At 42.3% G+C, this 15506-nt stretch overlaps 1 long non-coding RNA gene across 1 annotated transcript in view; it reads right to left on the bottom strand.

The window, feature by feature from the left end:
- LOC103741617 overlaps nt 1-14170 on the bottom strand; it is a 20420-nt gene extending 6250 nt beyond the window's left edge. The window contains exons 1-2 of the long non-coding RNA XR_607588.1: nt 13858-14170; nt 13302-13436 (exon numbers count right to left, since the gene is read on the bottom strand). This is a non-coding gene — a long non-coding RNA (uncharacterized LOC103741617). The remainder of the gene's footprint in view (nt 1-13301; nt 13437-13857) is intronic.
- Between the last annotated feature and the right edge of the window lie 1336 nt (nt 14171-15506).

The raw sequence follows: 15506 nt of genomic DNA, 5'->3' as shown, positions 1-15506 counted from the left end.
GACTTTTGTAGATTAATTTCATAACTTGCTACTTTACTGAACTTGTTAATAATTTCTAGGAGTTTTCTGGTGGAATTTTGGCATCTCTTAGACATAATACCATATCATCTGTGAAAAGGGATAATTTTTCCTCTTCTTTTCCAATTATTACTCCTTTAATTTCCTGCTCTTGTCTTATTGCTCTTGCAAGAGTTTCAAGCACTATGTTAAAGAGAAGTAGAGATAGTGGACAGCCTTGTCTGGTTCCTGATTTCAATGGGAATGCTTCCAGTTTCTGTCCATTTAGAATGATGTTTGCTGTGGATCTGTTGTATATGGCTTTAATTATGTTGAGGTATGTTCCCTGCAGTCCAATTCCCTCTAGGACTTTGAACATAAATGCATGTGCTACCCTAGGTGTCCTCATCCTCTCCTTGTCTCTTATCTTCCATCCCCCTTCCATTCTGTCCCCTTCCCTCTCCTTCTCTACCCTTTCCTTTCCTCCCCTTCCCTGGCTCTTATTTTTCTTCCCCCTGCCCTACTATCCTCTCCCCCTTCCCACCTCTCTCCTTTCCTCCCTTCCCTTCTCTTTCATGCCCTTGCTTCCTGCCTTTGGAATAAGTGTTTAAAAGGCTGGCTTCCTCAGTAATCACAAGAACAGAAAGAAAACAAATAGTTATTGACACAGGTAATGTTTCTGTTTCCCTGTGGTAGCAGCATATGGCACCGGTTGTAATGGCCTTGCGTAAAGCATTCCTGGACAATATTAATGACCAACTAGGTTAATGACCAAAGACTCAGCTTCAGGCCATGAACACATCCTCGTGTTCATTAATTCTTGGGAAATGACCTCAGCCATGTTCATTACAGCTCAATTACACTCACTCACACTCCTCACAAGGAAAAAAAAAGGCATTTTAGACCTAATACCAAGCTATGTCCCTTCCTTTACCTTGATACATGGGCAATAAAGACACAAAAGAAGTTACTAGTCTAAATAGCAAGCATGTAAAGGAAGCAACACTCCCACTTATCAGCTTCCACCAGTCAAAGAAAACAAAACCAGGGAAATTAGAGGTCACAGAGCAGGCAAATCAGGCCTTTCCTCATGATTTATACTAACTCTGGGTGTTGTCTGAGGGCACAGCACAGCACTAAACACACGTGACCCCCAGATGTACAGAGCTGGAAGGCAAGTCTCTGCTAATAGAAAAACTACAGTTGGCTTCTTCAGAGATTTGGGGAGACAGCTCAGTTGGTAAAGTGTGCACTGTGCAACCATGCGGACCTAGTCGGATCCCCAGTGTCCACACAAAAAGCCGGTCACAATGGGGTATACTTCTAATCCCAGCACTGGGGAGGTAGGGACAGGAGGATTCCTGGAGCTCACCAGCCAGACAGACTTGCCTAATCACTGAGCTCCAGGTTCTAGTGAGAGGCCCTGTCTCAAAAACAAGGTAGACGGATACTAAGGAATGACAACTGAGGCTGACCTCTGGCCTCCAAACATACATGTGCACATACCTGTACACATTAACATCCACCACCCCACACAGACTTCGCTTCTTCAGATATCAGTCCATTGTTAAACCAGTAAAATTAACAGAATCCTTCCTCTGAGCAAAATCATATGACCAGGTTGCAATTCAAAGAGTAAAAGGCCCTCAAGGAACATAAAAGCAAGTTCCACAGAATGAACACATGCTGAAGTGGTTTAAAGCTGTCCTGAATAATGCTGACTTTCTCTCACTCACAGGTCGTCGACATCTTGTTCACTTAAGTGCAGCCTTAGTGACATACCCATGGTCAAGAAAATGTAGCCTCAGCAAGTATGTGTGATTTTCTGATGCAACTTCAAAGAGGTTATATAGCTCTTCCTTTACAAGCTTGCAAGGTACCAATGCACTCCCAACAATGTAAAAGCAGCCATGTTATAGATCATCCCAGGCCACACAAAGAGGCTTCATCAGTGCTAGGGTCAATAGACCAGCTACAATAGAGCTCACAGCAGCATAGACTGTCAGACATGTGAGTGAAGACACTTCCAGAAGATTCCAGACTCCAGTGGTTAATTCACACCAGCCAAGAATGTAGTGTGGAACAGAAGCAAGCCATTGCCACTGTACCCCACTGGAACTCCTGACACAGAATTGTGGGGCAGAATGTGATGGATATTTGAAGCAACAGTATGTGTGTGTGTACAAAAGTATTTTTTTTGTTTTGTGTAGCAGTAGAAATGCTGGATAATATACCATTTTAAGTGCTAAAATTGAGGCGGAAAACTTGGATGTTTGTGTGGTTCCAGAAGAGGAGGTGCACAGGTGGGGTATCTGGCCTACCTGACCCCCAAACGAGTGCCACTGGCTCAGTTTCAGGACAGCCAGGGCCTGGGCAGGGATGACACCTTGCCCACTTTGATCTAGAAGACTGTGCAAGAACATTCTGCTTTTGTTAACAGAGTCCTCTCCTCTCCTCTCCTCCTCTTCCTCCTCTTCTGTTTTCTTCCTCCTCCTCCTTCCTCCTCCTCACCTTCCTCCTTGTCTTTCCTTTCTCCTCTTCTTCCCCTCCTCACCTTCTCTCTCTGTGTCTGTGGTTTTGTGTAGCAGTAGAAATGCTGGATCTCTCTCTGTCTCTCTGTCTCTGTCTCTCTCTCTCTCTCTCACACACACACACGCACACACGGAGATATGTGGGAGAAAGTTCCATCAAGCAATAAAACTGCATTGAACCTACATCTGGCAGAAAAATCTCCAAGACTGCCTCATCTAAGCCAGGCGATACTTTTGACATGAGGAAAATTAATTACAAAGTCAAGGTAACATTGATCTCTCTCAAATGCTGCCTTTCATCATGAGCCAACATGAATTCATTCTAATCACGACTATTGCAATGCCCCTTTCTCCGGGCTGGCTTGTTCTTCACTCTCCAGGGTCCCTCTTTGGGATTTCTGTGTCACCCCAGACTTGCTCCCACCTCAAATCTAATCACTGCCCTGCTGTAGCCTGAACTGCCACCTGCCCATCAGCCCTCACTGTCAGAAAATTCTGTTGTAAACAGCACCTTTAACTCAGTGGTGCTCAGTGAATTGCAATCTATTATTCTTCAAATTGCATTTCCTATCCCACTTTTGCTCATGGATGTCATGCTCCCTGCAGCCTTACCACCAGCATTCAGAAGTCCCAGCTGTCTCCTGCCTGTGCACAGTCTCTTGGTACCAATCCATCATGGAACAGTCCCTCCAAATGTTACTGTAATTTATCCCCTTTTACCTCATCCCTCATGCAAATTCCAGCAATTCACTCTACACTTTCTCTCTCTCTCTCTCTCTCTCTCTCTCTCTCTCTCTCTCTCCCCCCTCCAGTCTCCCATTGCACCCTGCTTTTCACTATCAAACTAAACTTCACAAGCCCCACAACCTCCATTCGGCCAGTCTTGTCCAGCAACTCTGAGTCTCCCAAGTGCTGATAGTTGAATCCAGATCTCACAAAAGCATTTGGAATGTGGTCTCAACACACTTAGCCAGTTTCTCTTCTCCTCTGTGACATGGACCCTTGCCTTCATTCAGAGCAGCATCTCTCTTGCCAATCCCTGCCTCACACAAAATCTGCCCTCACCTCACCCTACCCATGACCTTCCTCTGGGAAGACACTCTTCTTCTGCCGTCCACAGCCTCAATTGTGTCCGTTCTTCAAAACTGCTCAGTGTCACCTTCTTTTTCCAAAAACTCTGTCTTAACTAAGATTCTACCTTTCTGAACTCCTTCTTACCCACCACTAGCACCCTGGTTTTTATTGTGGGACTACTTCCTGATGTGTGGCATTTCCTAAACATGTCCTGTGATTCTAATTTCTCCAATGAGACAATAAGCTCTGGGGAAAGGGCCAGCTCTGCATGTACCTGCAGTTCCACCCAGAGTTTAATCCATGGCTAATCTGCCAGGAAACGATCAATCAATTCCTCATCAACTATGTTGCATATAATGTAAGACACTGGAGTTTGCTAAGCACTTCCTGCCCAGGGCTTCTGCTGTGGTTGGAATGTACCAGTCAAGACATTTCACCACCTTCTTCTCTTGTCATTTCCTCTTTAGCTTAAATACTGCCTCCATTGATAAGGCTTCTGCCACCACCCCTTCTAGAACTGTTGTTCAAACACTGTCTCCTAGCCACTATTTTAATTAGCTACAGGACACTTCTCCCCTGATGATTAATCTATTTATGTTCAATATGTTTAATTTTTGCTTTTCTCAAAGACAGTGTAAAGTGATGGAGAAGCCCATATGTGCCTTGTTCTCAACTGGACCACTCATATTAAACAGTATCAGGGGTTAAATACACACAAACATATATATGCAGAGATACATGTATGCAAAGAAATCTATATGCACCGATTTATGTATATGTATATCAGCTTGCCTAGCATGTTCTGGGCCCTAGGTTCAATCTCAAATGCCAGAAAGAAAAAACAGGTATCAGGAATGTAGTATCCACTTAATAAGTATGTATTGAATGAGTAGATGAGATGTACTCTGTTTATAAGACAAAATCTACTAAGGAAAATAGATACATATGTTAAATATCACACAGCAATAAGAGAAATAATAGAAAGACTTCTGTTCATAGGCTTACAGCCTGAGCATGCCACTGGTGGGACACAGAAATACAGTTATGTGCCATGCAACATTTTGGTCACCAAAGATCTTCTTAAATGACAGTGGTCCTATAAGATTACAGCAGAGCTGAAAGGCTCCTCTTGCCTAATGACACTGTAATCACTCTGATACAGGAGTGTAGTGCATCGCTCAGGTCTGCGGCGATCCTGCTATGAATAAGCCTCCTGTGCTGGCAGGTACATAAAAGTGTAGCACATACAATTAGGTACAATGCACTCTACTTGATAACGATAGCAACCATTATGTTACTGGTTTATCCATTTGCCATACTATACTTTTTCTCTATTTTTTAGAGTGTATTCCTACTTACTTCAAATAATAGCTGTGTTACATAGGAACTGATATAGTTCATGTTTATGTTATCAGTTGATCACATCTTGTGGTCCACTATGTGATGTTCAAATAATAACAAAATCATCTTGCAACACATTTATCAGTCCATATTCTCATCATGAAGCACTGCAAGACCATAGTCAGCCCTGCTAAAAAGTGAATTTTAAGGAGTCAAAATTGGAACAGTGAGAAAGGAGGCTGGAGAAGTGGGCAGAGGCCAGATCTTGAAGGGACTAGTGTGGAATATTAGAAATTTGCGGCTTGTCCCAGGCACAGTCAGAAATTTTTGGAAATTTTCAGTTAAAGATTAGGGGCTTTTGTTTTGTAAATATCCCATTGGAAAAAAAGTCCCAAGGACAGATTACAGTGCAAAGAAACAAGAACAAAAGACAGGTGAGAAGCAGTGCAGGGGGCCCAGGTAGAAGGTGGGAGATGAGTTGGAATGACCAGATTAGAGAGACCTGAGAAAGGAGGAGCAGTGTAGCCTGAGACTAACTAAACCAGAGGGATGAGAGACTTTGAGGAGTCAAAGATGAATCCCAGACACCAGGCAAAATGGAACCACCACAATTAAGTCCAAATATATACACCTCGAAGAAGGTCAGAAATCTCCTTTGGGAGGAGCTGAGCTTGAAGCACCTGTAAACAAGCAAGGGGATAAATCTGATAAATACTTGGATTTGTAGTCATCAGGAGCCATGGGGGTCAGGCCTGTGCCAAAGACGAGATTTGAAAGTCATTAATGTACAGATGATAGTTAATATCACAGGTGTATATGGTGTTGCTTGGGGAGATGAATTAGATCTACCATTCAGAAAATTGTCTCTCCAGGTCTAGACTGTGAGACTGAGATTTCAATATCCAGGGATATTAAGAGCACTCATTACAATGCAACATGAGTTGCACGGCAGTGTTACCTTGACACGGGAATTCGGTTCTCCTCACTTGATATTTACCACATGGTCTTAGTTAAGCCTGCTTCCAAGATCTTTGATTATGACCAGGCTAAATAGCATATGTTCCATTAGACTTCACATTCTGTCACAGAATTTAACAAGAAACTGCTACCTGTATTCACAACATATGCTCTCCAAACTGCTATTAAGCTTTGCAACACAGCCATGCAATTAATTTTTAGCAGACATGTACCCATAGCCGCCCATTATGTGAAGCAGGCCTGAAAGGCGTGCATTTTACATTTGCCAGAGAGAACATATTGCTGTCCATATTTTAGTCATCTCTCTTCAGAGGGTAAGAAAATTTTGTTAGTTATTTAAGACAGGAATGTAAATTTAAATCTGTGCATGACTGAAATGGTCTGCATAGCCTTGGGAACATCTGCTTTTCTAAAATGATTGGCCTGTTGTCCAGAAGTGGTCACTGCAGCCCAGGGACTGGGATCCTAAGAAAGACTTGGGCAACTTTTTCCTCTCCTTTCCGTTCCTTTCCTTTTCTTTATTAAGTTTAGCTCATACAGGAATCCAAGAAGGTAAGTTCAGATGGATAGATGGTCATTTCATGTTGGTTTAAGATAAAGCAAGTAATTATTAATACTAAGGCCTGTATTTGCTTGGGGCCAAGAACAGTGTTGAACAGTTCACATGCATAGCTCATTGAATTATAACCTCTTATATGATAATTACTATCTGATTTTGGTGAGACTTGTTCAACTTGGGGGAAAAAAATCAGACAATTGGATTTCTCCAAACACACTGATTTTAAGGGAAACTGAACCCATAGTTTAGAATTCAATGATGTTTTATATCTCCAACTAGTTTTATGGAGGCCCTATTATGCTGCTTAAGGTGCAAAGACCACTGTAAATAGGCTTTCATTGTCTTTGCCTTGCCAGCCTCCCCTCCTCCCCCTTCTGACCACACACCCCATCTTCCTTTGGAAGCTCTCCTTTCTAGTCCATGAGATTTGGGTGCGATTGCCATTGATATTCTTCCTACTTCATCATAGGACTAAGTCACGGAACCCAACTGACCAACTCAGAAATCACCATTCTTAGATGCTGTTTTTGGTCCAGGACCAGCCCATTATCTAGAGGGCCAGAGAGTGCATATAAGCTATCACCAGCTAAGGACAGTCTTGCTTACTTATTTGTGTTCATTAACTCTCAGAGCTAACATTTCTTGGGCAAGACCCCCAAATTATATCGTTCAATAAATTCTTTTTTGTTTATTTTTACAAATGCTGTAGTTTATGTGAGTGTCTGTTGTTTAGATTTACCAAGACAAATTTGATAGAATAAAATTTTTACAAACCTAGCAAAAATCAATCTGAGTGAGTTTTATAATCTGACCTCAAATCTCACCATTTTGAAACAGATATACATTAAGTACTAGCTAAAATTTAATAATATTCAGACTTGGGGGTATGTACATTGAGAAATCAAACCTTAGAAGATGGGTGGTTGAGTTTAAGAAAGATTTTAGCTACTAAGACATAACAATGAAATGACCATTTCCTGGAGATATTTAGATAATTCTCCTGCTTTAAATACATCAGAAAAATGGGCTGGAGAGACGGCTCAGCGGTTAAGAGCACTGACTGCTCTTGCAGAGGACCCAGCTTCAATTCCCAGCACCCACATGGTGGCTACAAACCATCCTTAACTCCAGTTCCAGGGGAATCCGAAGCTCTCTTCTGACCTCCACCGCATTGCATGGCATGGGTGCACTCACATATACGCAGGCAATATACTCACACACATAAAATAATAAAAATAATAAAATAAAATATTTTTAAAAAATACATCAGAAAAACAAATGACAATAATATTCAGCTTTACTTTATACCAAAATATTCAGGGACTTATGACTAGATGGCCAGACATTTCTTTTTTGAGAATTTCATACATGACTACTGTATTTATATAATTTCTACCCCTCCCTCTCTTCAAGTCCTCCCATCCCCTGTTCCCTCTCAATTCCTTGTCCTGTTTCTTTTTTTATTACTGTTACATACACATACATACATTTATATATTTATACATATAACACACTGGCTCTATCTAGTAGTGCTTTTGTGTCCATATATTTGTGGCTGACCACTTGAGACTAGACGAACTATCAGGGAACTGGTCCCTGAAGAAAACTTATGGCCAAACTTTTAAAACAGAATTTTACATGTTCATACCCTGTATTATCATATCATTATTCTCTAACTTTCTACACATTAATATTTTTTCAAATTTATGTCAACCACATGAAAGTCAGGGCAATATCTCAACCTCAAACAAATTATCTGAGACATTTTGAACAAGCACTTAACTTCTCTTGACCTTAGTTTCATTGTATGACAGGAAGATACAGTTACTGACCTTCTTGATTGAGGAGAACGTTGAGTAAAACCATAGATACAAAAGTGCTTTGAAAAACATAAAGATTGGCAATACTAACTCTGAAGCAAGATTTCTCAAGTCAGAACTCAATTTTATTCTATTTTTTGCCATTTAGGAAATGGGGAAAGTTCATTATAAACCCCGAATAGAAACTTGCCGGGGTTCAAGGGGAAAGGAAAAAAAAGTTATATAATAATAGAACTAAGACCTTGATTCTTCCAAGAACACCCCCACCTGCCTTCTTGACCATGTAACCCTTTGTCCCCTTAAGAAATCCATTCAAAGAAGTCAATTCTTCATGAGCCAAACATAAGCCAGATTCCACTAACATTCAATCACTTCCTTCACCTCAAATCCCCTCTCCTAGCTCTTCCATTCTTTCAAAGATTCAGGAACCAGTTTCTGTACTCTGAATATACCTTATGGCCTTGGAACCCAGGGCCCCCCATCTTGGGCTCATAGTGAAGAGTTCTGCGAAGCACCATCACTTGTCATGTGAGTCTCTAAAGCTGTCTTGTATATTTCTCATTTAGAGAAGCTGCATTCTAGTTCTCAGGTAACTCTAACCTGTCTGTTCAATCTGACTGTAAGTTTTCTAGAGCCAATTCGTATTTCTGATATGGAATATATATTCAGAAAATATTTGCTGGTTAGCTAAAAAAGGAAGAAGTCTAAATGAGGAAAATCATTGAGGAAAAAATTCATAATGAAATGAAGTGAGGGAGATGAGGTATCAGAACAGCAGGCCAGCGATGGAAGTCTTTTTGTAACAGACCAGGAAGCAAGTGTATTCAGAAGAAATGCAGACATCTGAAATTAAATTTTCAGAATGGAGAGAACCTTTAGATCATCTAATTCACATCCTTCACTCATTACAAATAGTCACCTGCTAGTTTCTCTGGCTTATGAATTGGAGCTTTTTACATATTAAATTTTTGTATTGTTAAAAATGGCTATTGGCAAGTTCCTAAAAATACAGGCCAGGAGAAAGGAACCCTGAAAACATGATGAGTCTCCTACAGATAGAAACATTTTTCTTCTTGCTAGTGTTGAACCAGACATCTTGAACGAGATTTGTAGTGTCTTTTCTATTTCATGGTTTAACATATACAATAATAGGTACTAAATAGGGTGAGTGTCCAATTAGAAACATGGGAAGTACAGAATGGTTGAGTCTGCGCCCCTCAGTAAGGCTCACCTAAAGTGCTGGAGGGTCCTGGGACTCAAATTCTTAAGCCTACGTGCCGCAGCAGAGAAAACACTAGCTTATCACTCTGAGAACCTTGATTTTAAGATTTGGAGCCATCAATATCAGTTGTAGAAACATTGACAGGTTCTCAATTTCTAAACACCAGATATTTTTTGCCTCAAAAATAGTCTCAGATTAGAAGAGAATAAATGTGATAATATGTAATGACATTTTGTTTATAGAAAAGCATAGTTTTCATTTCTTATTACCTAGCTAGCTAATAGCCTAAGAACTATTTTAGGATCAGCAAGATGATTCCGAGGGTAAAGGAGCTTGCTGCCAAACCTGATGTCCTAAATTCATCCTTTCCCTGGGACTTACATACCAGAAAGAGAGAACTGACTCCTGCAAGTTGTCCCCGATCTCCACATGCCGTAACATGCACACAGACACTGGTACAGGAAATGTAAAATTATTTTAATCCATCTATCCCAAAGGTCTGAGTTTTCAGAACTTAAGGACCAAAGTGGCATCCTACTACTTCGGTAGCCCTTTAGTCATATATGTCTGTTCTAGATGGACAAAATTATTGATCGCCAAGGCAGATCTGGTGTACCACTCAGGAGGTAGAGGTAGGAGAATATGAATTCCAGGCTAGCTGGGTTTCACAGAAAGACCCTATCTCAAAAAATACAAATATAAATATAAATAAATAATAAATTCCTGACTGTAGCATGTTCCAACCTTTGCAACTTTTTGAACTCATGTGACCTCAACAAATGACACACAACCTGCTCTATACAGCAGTGTGGAAAACAGAGCAGTGCCTTCGTTTGCTCCCTGAGATTCCTAAAGTGATAGGCAGTTGAGCTTGTTATGCATGGGAGGGCTTGTCTCCTCTCCAAAATCATTCTTCCTCCAACATTTGAGTTGTTCCATCTTTCATAAACACTGATCACTCCCCACCACTAACTCTTTGTTGAAAGAATCACTGAAGTCCTTACAAAAGGCAAACATACAACTGGGACCCCTTCTAAATGCCCCATACCCAGCCTGAAAATGTACCTCAGGCATTGTCCTAAGGTCAGTGAGTCTCATCTAACATAGTAAGTTAGGCTTCTGTAGGGCTGGGCTTTCAACAGCAAGTATAAATAAACTGCTAATGATATGAAACATGCTTTCTCTGGCTAAAAAACCATAACCCCACCTTTTGAAAAGGCAACACTGGCCATGTATTTGCTTGGAAATAAGGTCGTAACACTGAGTAAAGCATTCAAGTTGGCCATCCAGGAGCTCTGTCCTAGACAATATCTCTAAAGACCTTAAATTGTGTCCAACAAAGCTGAAAGAGATCCAAGAGATGAGACCCTATCAGTGAGCAAATGACATAACCAGGACACAAGAGAAGAAATGACATACTCAACATCACTAATAAGTGGCAAGGCCAGAGACAGAACGCAGGGCTCTAACTCTCCAGACTCGGCTGCTTCCAGAGTCAAATAAATATGTCTACCCAGCACCATTAACATTTACACTGAATATGACTGAGGCTGTCTCCTCAGCCAAATGTAAGTGGTATTGCCAAATGATCTCCCCAGTCACCCTGCAGCCCAAGGACTGCATAGCACAAAGTCAAAGCTACACTCAGTCAACATGTGCTCTCCCCAGTGAGCAAATGCTTGATAAATACTGAGAGCTGATGGATTGATTAACAAGCTAATACATAATAATGGTTACAGCCTTCTTCCTGAACTCATAGCCAATGTGGCTCCACTAAATGGTCTCTTCTTCTCTTTTCTTTCTCACTTATAAATTTTGAGACTCTTCCATGAAACACATCAAGGAAGCAATTACGTTGGGACTTACCCTTTATAAAAAGCAAAAAACACAGAAGTCCATAGGGAAAAATTTCCCTGAACCAAACATGAACCAGAAAATGTGCAGTGACTCCAATTACACATGGTGCTCCAGGGAGCTCTAATCTAATGGTCCATCATGGTGTCAAGAGCTATTTTCCTGGCTTCCCAGAGAGAGGAGATCACAATCCTTTAATCCAGGCAGGAGGTGAGTGCTGGGGAAAAGATCTTAGGCAAAAGGCGCTGACAAATAGAGGATAAACTCTGAGCTGAAGGGAGAGCCGGGACAACCACCACAATCATATCAGGAGCCTGAGTGCTTACTCATGGCAGGGGTGGGATGTTGAGGCTTCATTTTGCTCAGGTACCAAGGGCTTATCCTCAGGGTCTCGTAGTAAAAACAGACACATATCTAAGCATCAAGGATCATTCAGTGCAGCAGCAGAGAGAGATAGGAGTAACGCTTCCTGTAAAGTTGTTTCTCAAGCGAACTTTTCTTCCCTCTATTAACACACTGGAGGATTTATATCTACTAAGTGATATTATACCAAATGCATGTGCATGCATGCCCATAATGCTTCTATTTTTGTGCACATTCTGAGACCCTGGGGTTCTTGGGAGCTTCCTACTCTTCACAGATACTGTATGTCAGTGCTAGCCATCATCCAAACCTTGAACACGCACTGATTATACCAAAGGTAGACTATGAAACATTAAGTACCATCACACAATGCTGTCAGTCAGTGAGGGTGGAAGTCAGGTAAAGGGCGACTGCTATAGAAATGACGTTCACTCTTTCTAGTCCCCTTTCCCTAATGGAACCAGAAGGCACAGACACCCATACAATTTCAGGTAATTCAAGTGACTCTGTGGACCAAATAGCACTTTTTGGTTAACAAATCACAAGTATACTTGTCCCTCTTAATTTGATGTGACTCTCTCTCGACCCAGGAGGTAAGCGCCCACTGGCCACTCCTCCAAGTCACCTTAATAAACTCAGCAGCCCTCACCAAGCTGCACTTTACCATCTCAGTCAGAGAACACAGATCGATACACAGAGCAGAAGCACTTAGGCTCCGCTCATGAACTCTGCTGTGTACATGTTAGGCACGTTCCCATGCCAGCTAACGCAGGCTACTTCTAGAGGCAGCATTGCCAGGCCTGTGAACTGCTGGGCAGCAGAGAAAGAGCAAGGAGCGCAGGACAACAAAGGTAAGAGGAACCTAGGGTCAAGCCAAAGCCAATCAGGCCAAAGGTGCTGCTGCTACCCTTAGTGTCTGCTTCAAAGCACTAAGAGCAACAGTTTCTTAACATCATAAAAAGCACAGGGGTCTAAGGTAGGTCAGCAGTTCACACACATACAAATGCCTGGACCAGGCCCCTCAATGTCTGTTAACTGTAAATGGAAAGGAATGTCCTCTAACTCAGAAGCACAGGTGTCACTAAGGCCACCATGAACCCCTCAGTTCTCTAGGGAAACCTGGGAAGAGATCCTATTCAATCTGGTCTGTAGGAAAAAAAATCCCACAGCTGCTATGGAAAGAAATAAAAAAAACAAGTATGATTCTCTGAATTTAAACTTAAAAAGACCAAGAGCAAAGGACACCTGAGCAGGAAGAGCCATCCTAGAGATCTCTCTGTAGGCACACTTAGCACCTGTTCACAAGCACAGCTCTTAAAACAGCATTCAGCAACAAGTTTCTAAAATGGCAAATCTGCTTTTTCTTTCCTATGAGTGCTTAGTCATGCTAATCCTCTGACCCAAGAAATCCTTTCACAGGAGCCTGCAGGATGAAGCAGAGCTGTGTTTAACATGTCTGCAGCCATTGCTGCAGAAGCAGCAGTTAACAACAGCCCCAGGGGCAAGGGAAGACACGGGAGTGGGCACTGCTGGGCCCCACCTCCTCCCAGTGCCGCACTCACCATTAGCAGGCTAAGAGCAGAGTCCGGCACCAGCTGCACAGCCATGGTCCCCGATGATCGTGATTCCCATGCACAGATGCTCCTGCTGAATCAGTCCGCCAGGGCCCAGGGCAGCTACAGAGCATCCACCAGGACCTAGGGCAAAGCAGCCCGAAAAATCCACTTAGGGAGCGAAGGACTCAAGGTGAAGCTAGGCCACACTTCCCACAGGGTGGGGAGCAGGGCAGGGGCATGTTGGGAAAATGGGGTGGGAACTGTGCTTAGGAAGAGCAAAAAATACGTATAGAGAAGGGACATAGCAAGCTGCGGGTTAGTTAAAGGTGAGCTCTCCCTGGCTTCCCTAAACTGCACACAGAAACCGCAGCACATACAAATACACAAGCTTAGAACACAGTAATTCTAACTGCTACCTTAGCCTGAGCAATAATTCAGCTTTGAACTGACAATTAAAATAAAACATTCCCTATTGCAGATAAATCAGCCAGCCCGACCAACACCCCGCCCCCCAGCATCTCAGCAATTCTGCTGCATAAACATGCTGAATGTCACAACTTACCGGCTTTGCAATCTGGTCAGTTGCGTTCCTTGCTGCAGATAGGTGTGTCTCTTCTGGCAAACCAAGTATCTGGGAGAGACAGAACCGAGTCTGACCAGGAGGCACTGGGCAGTCAGTAGAGAGCAGATGTCCTCATCGTGAGAGAGAGACAAGTCACTTAGAAACTGATCCCTTCCACCTTCCCCAAATCTACTTTAACTCTGCAAGTAGACAACAAGCTCAGCTCCCCACAGGGCTGCTACTTGGGAGGAACATGGAATTATGCTGCCTGTTCTCTTAGTGTTCTGATCTCCCTGCCTGTAGCAGATGTAGGCAGCTAGACACCCTCTACCTCTCTCTCCCTTCCTCATTTCCTCCCTCCCTTTCTCTCTCCCTCCCTCCCTCCCTTCTTTTCCCTCCCATCTCTCCACAGGGCTGCCTACTAGGAATTTTGAAGAATCCTCCCTTGGCACAGAAGAATGAGGGTATAGAAGGCTAATTTAAAAGTAAGGGACACCACACACTGCTGAAGACAAAAAGGCAAATTAGCCTTGAAAATCATATCATGCGGCACTTTCCCTGGAAGATGTCAATAGAAAAAAAAAAAAAAACAGAAGGAGAAATACTGCCAGTTTGGTTATATATCATATATACCATATGTTGGGTGGCTCTAAAGTTGTCCCCCAAATTTAAGAAATCAAGACATCTTTATTTGAGCATTGTAAAATGTATATCCTTTTATGGAGCCCACACAGTCAACTAAAAGTGGCAATTGCTGATACTTCTAGCAAGTTTTTCATGTGTGTTTCTGATTTTTTTCTGTCATTCACTTACTTGTAATGATCCCCAAAATGCCTTGAAATGAACTGGATGATGTGAAATTAAGAGACAAGGGAATGGCATTATGTAGGAGAAACCAGGGGGAAGAATGAATAGTTTTTACACGTTCCTATGAAGAAGTGTAGCTGTTGTCCCTACACATTTTATAGTTGTGTATGTGTTTGTGTGCGTGTATATGTGTGCATGCCTGCGTGCCTATGTGTGAATGGGTGCTTGCCACTCTGTGCCATAGGACACATAGTGGTTTTGGTTTGGGGTTTGGGGTTTTGCCTTGTTTTGTGAGACAGGGTCTCTCAATGGTCTAGAACTCTCCAAATAGGCTAGCTAGTGACTCCCCAGGACTGGCCAGCTCCACCTCCCCAGTACCAGGATTATAAGTATGTGCCACCATGCCCAGCATATGTGGGATCTGGGGCTTGATCTCAGGTCCTCATGCTTGCAAAGCAGGCACTTTAACAACTGAGCCACCTCCACAGCCCTGCAACACATATTTTTAAAGGTATTTATTTGATCATCAAAGAATTTGGCACAGAGTGACTACGAAAAAAGTTCATTGAATGAATGAAAAGATCCACTTTTCATTTCTTCCATGATAGTCTAGTGACCTTGATCCTTTATTCTGTGTTGTGTGATTAGATTCTAATGTCAGCGACCTTGAGAGTCCCTGATAGAATCACTTCTTGACACCAAGGACCTGAAGATTCAAAGCGAAGGCACATGGGTGTGTCCATGCATAGAGCTGTGAGAAAGAACATTCTAGACATGCTGGTGAGTTTCAGCTTGGTTAGTAGGGTACTTCAAGAAGTAATGACTTAAGAAACAGTGCTGAC

This window comes from Nannospalax galili, unplaced genomic scaffold (genome assembly GCF_000622305.1).
Source record: "Nannospalax galili isolate Female #2095 unplaced genomic scaffold, S.galili_v1.0 scaffold1540, whole genome shotgun sequence".
Taxonomy (NCBI): Eukaryota; Metazoa; Chordata; class Mammalia; order Rodentia; family Spalacidae; genus Nannospalax; species Nannospalax galili.
The sequence above is the reverse complement of the archived record's forward strand: the minus strand, read 5'-3'. Positions and strand labels throughout refer to the sequence as shown.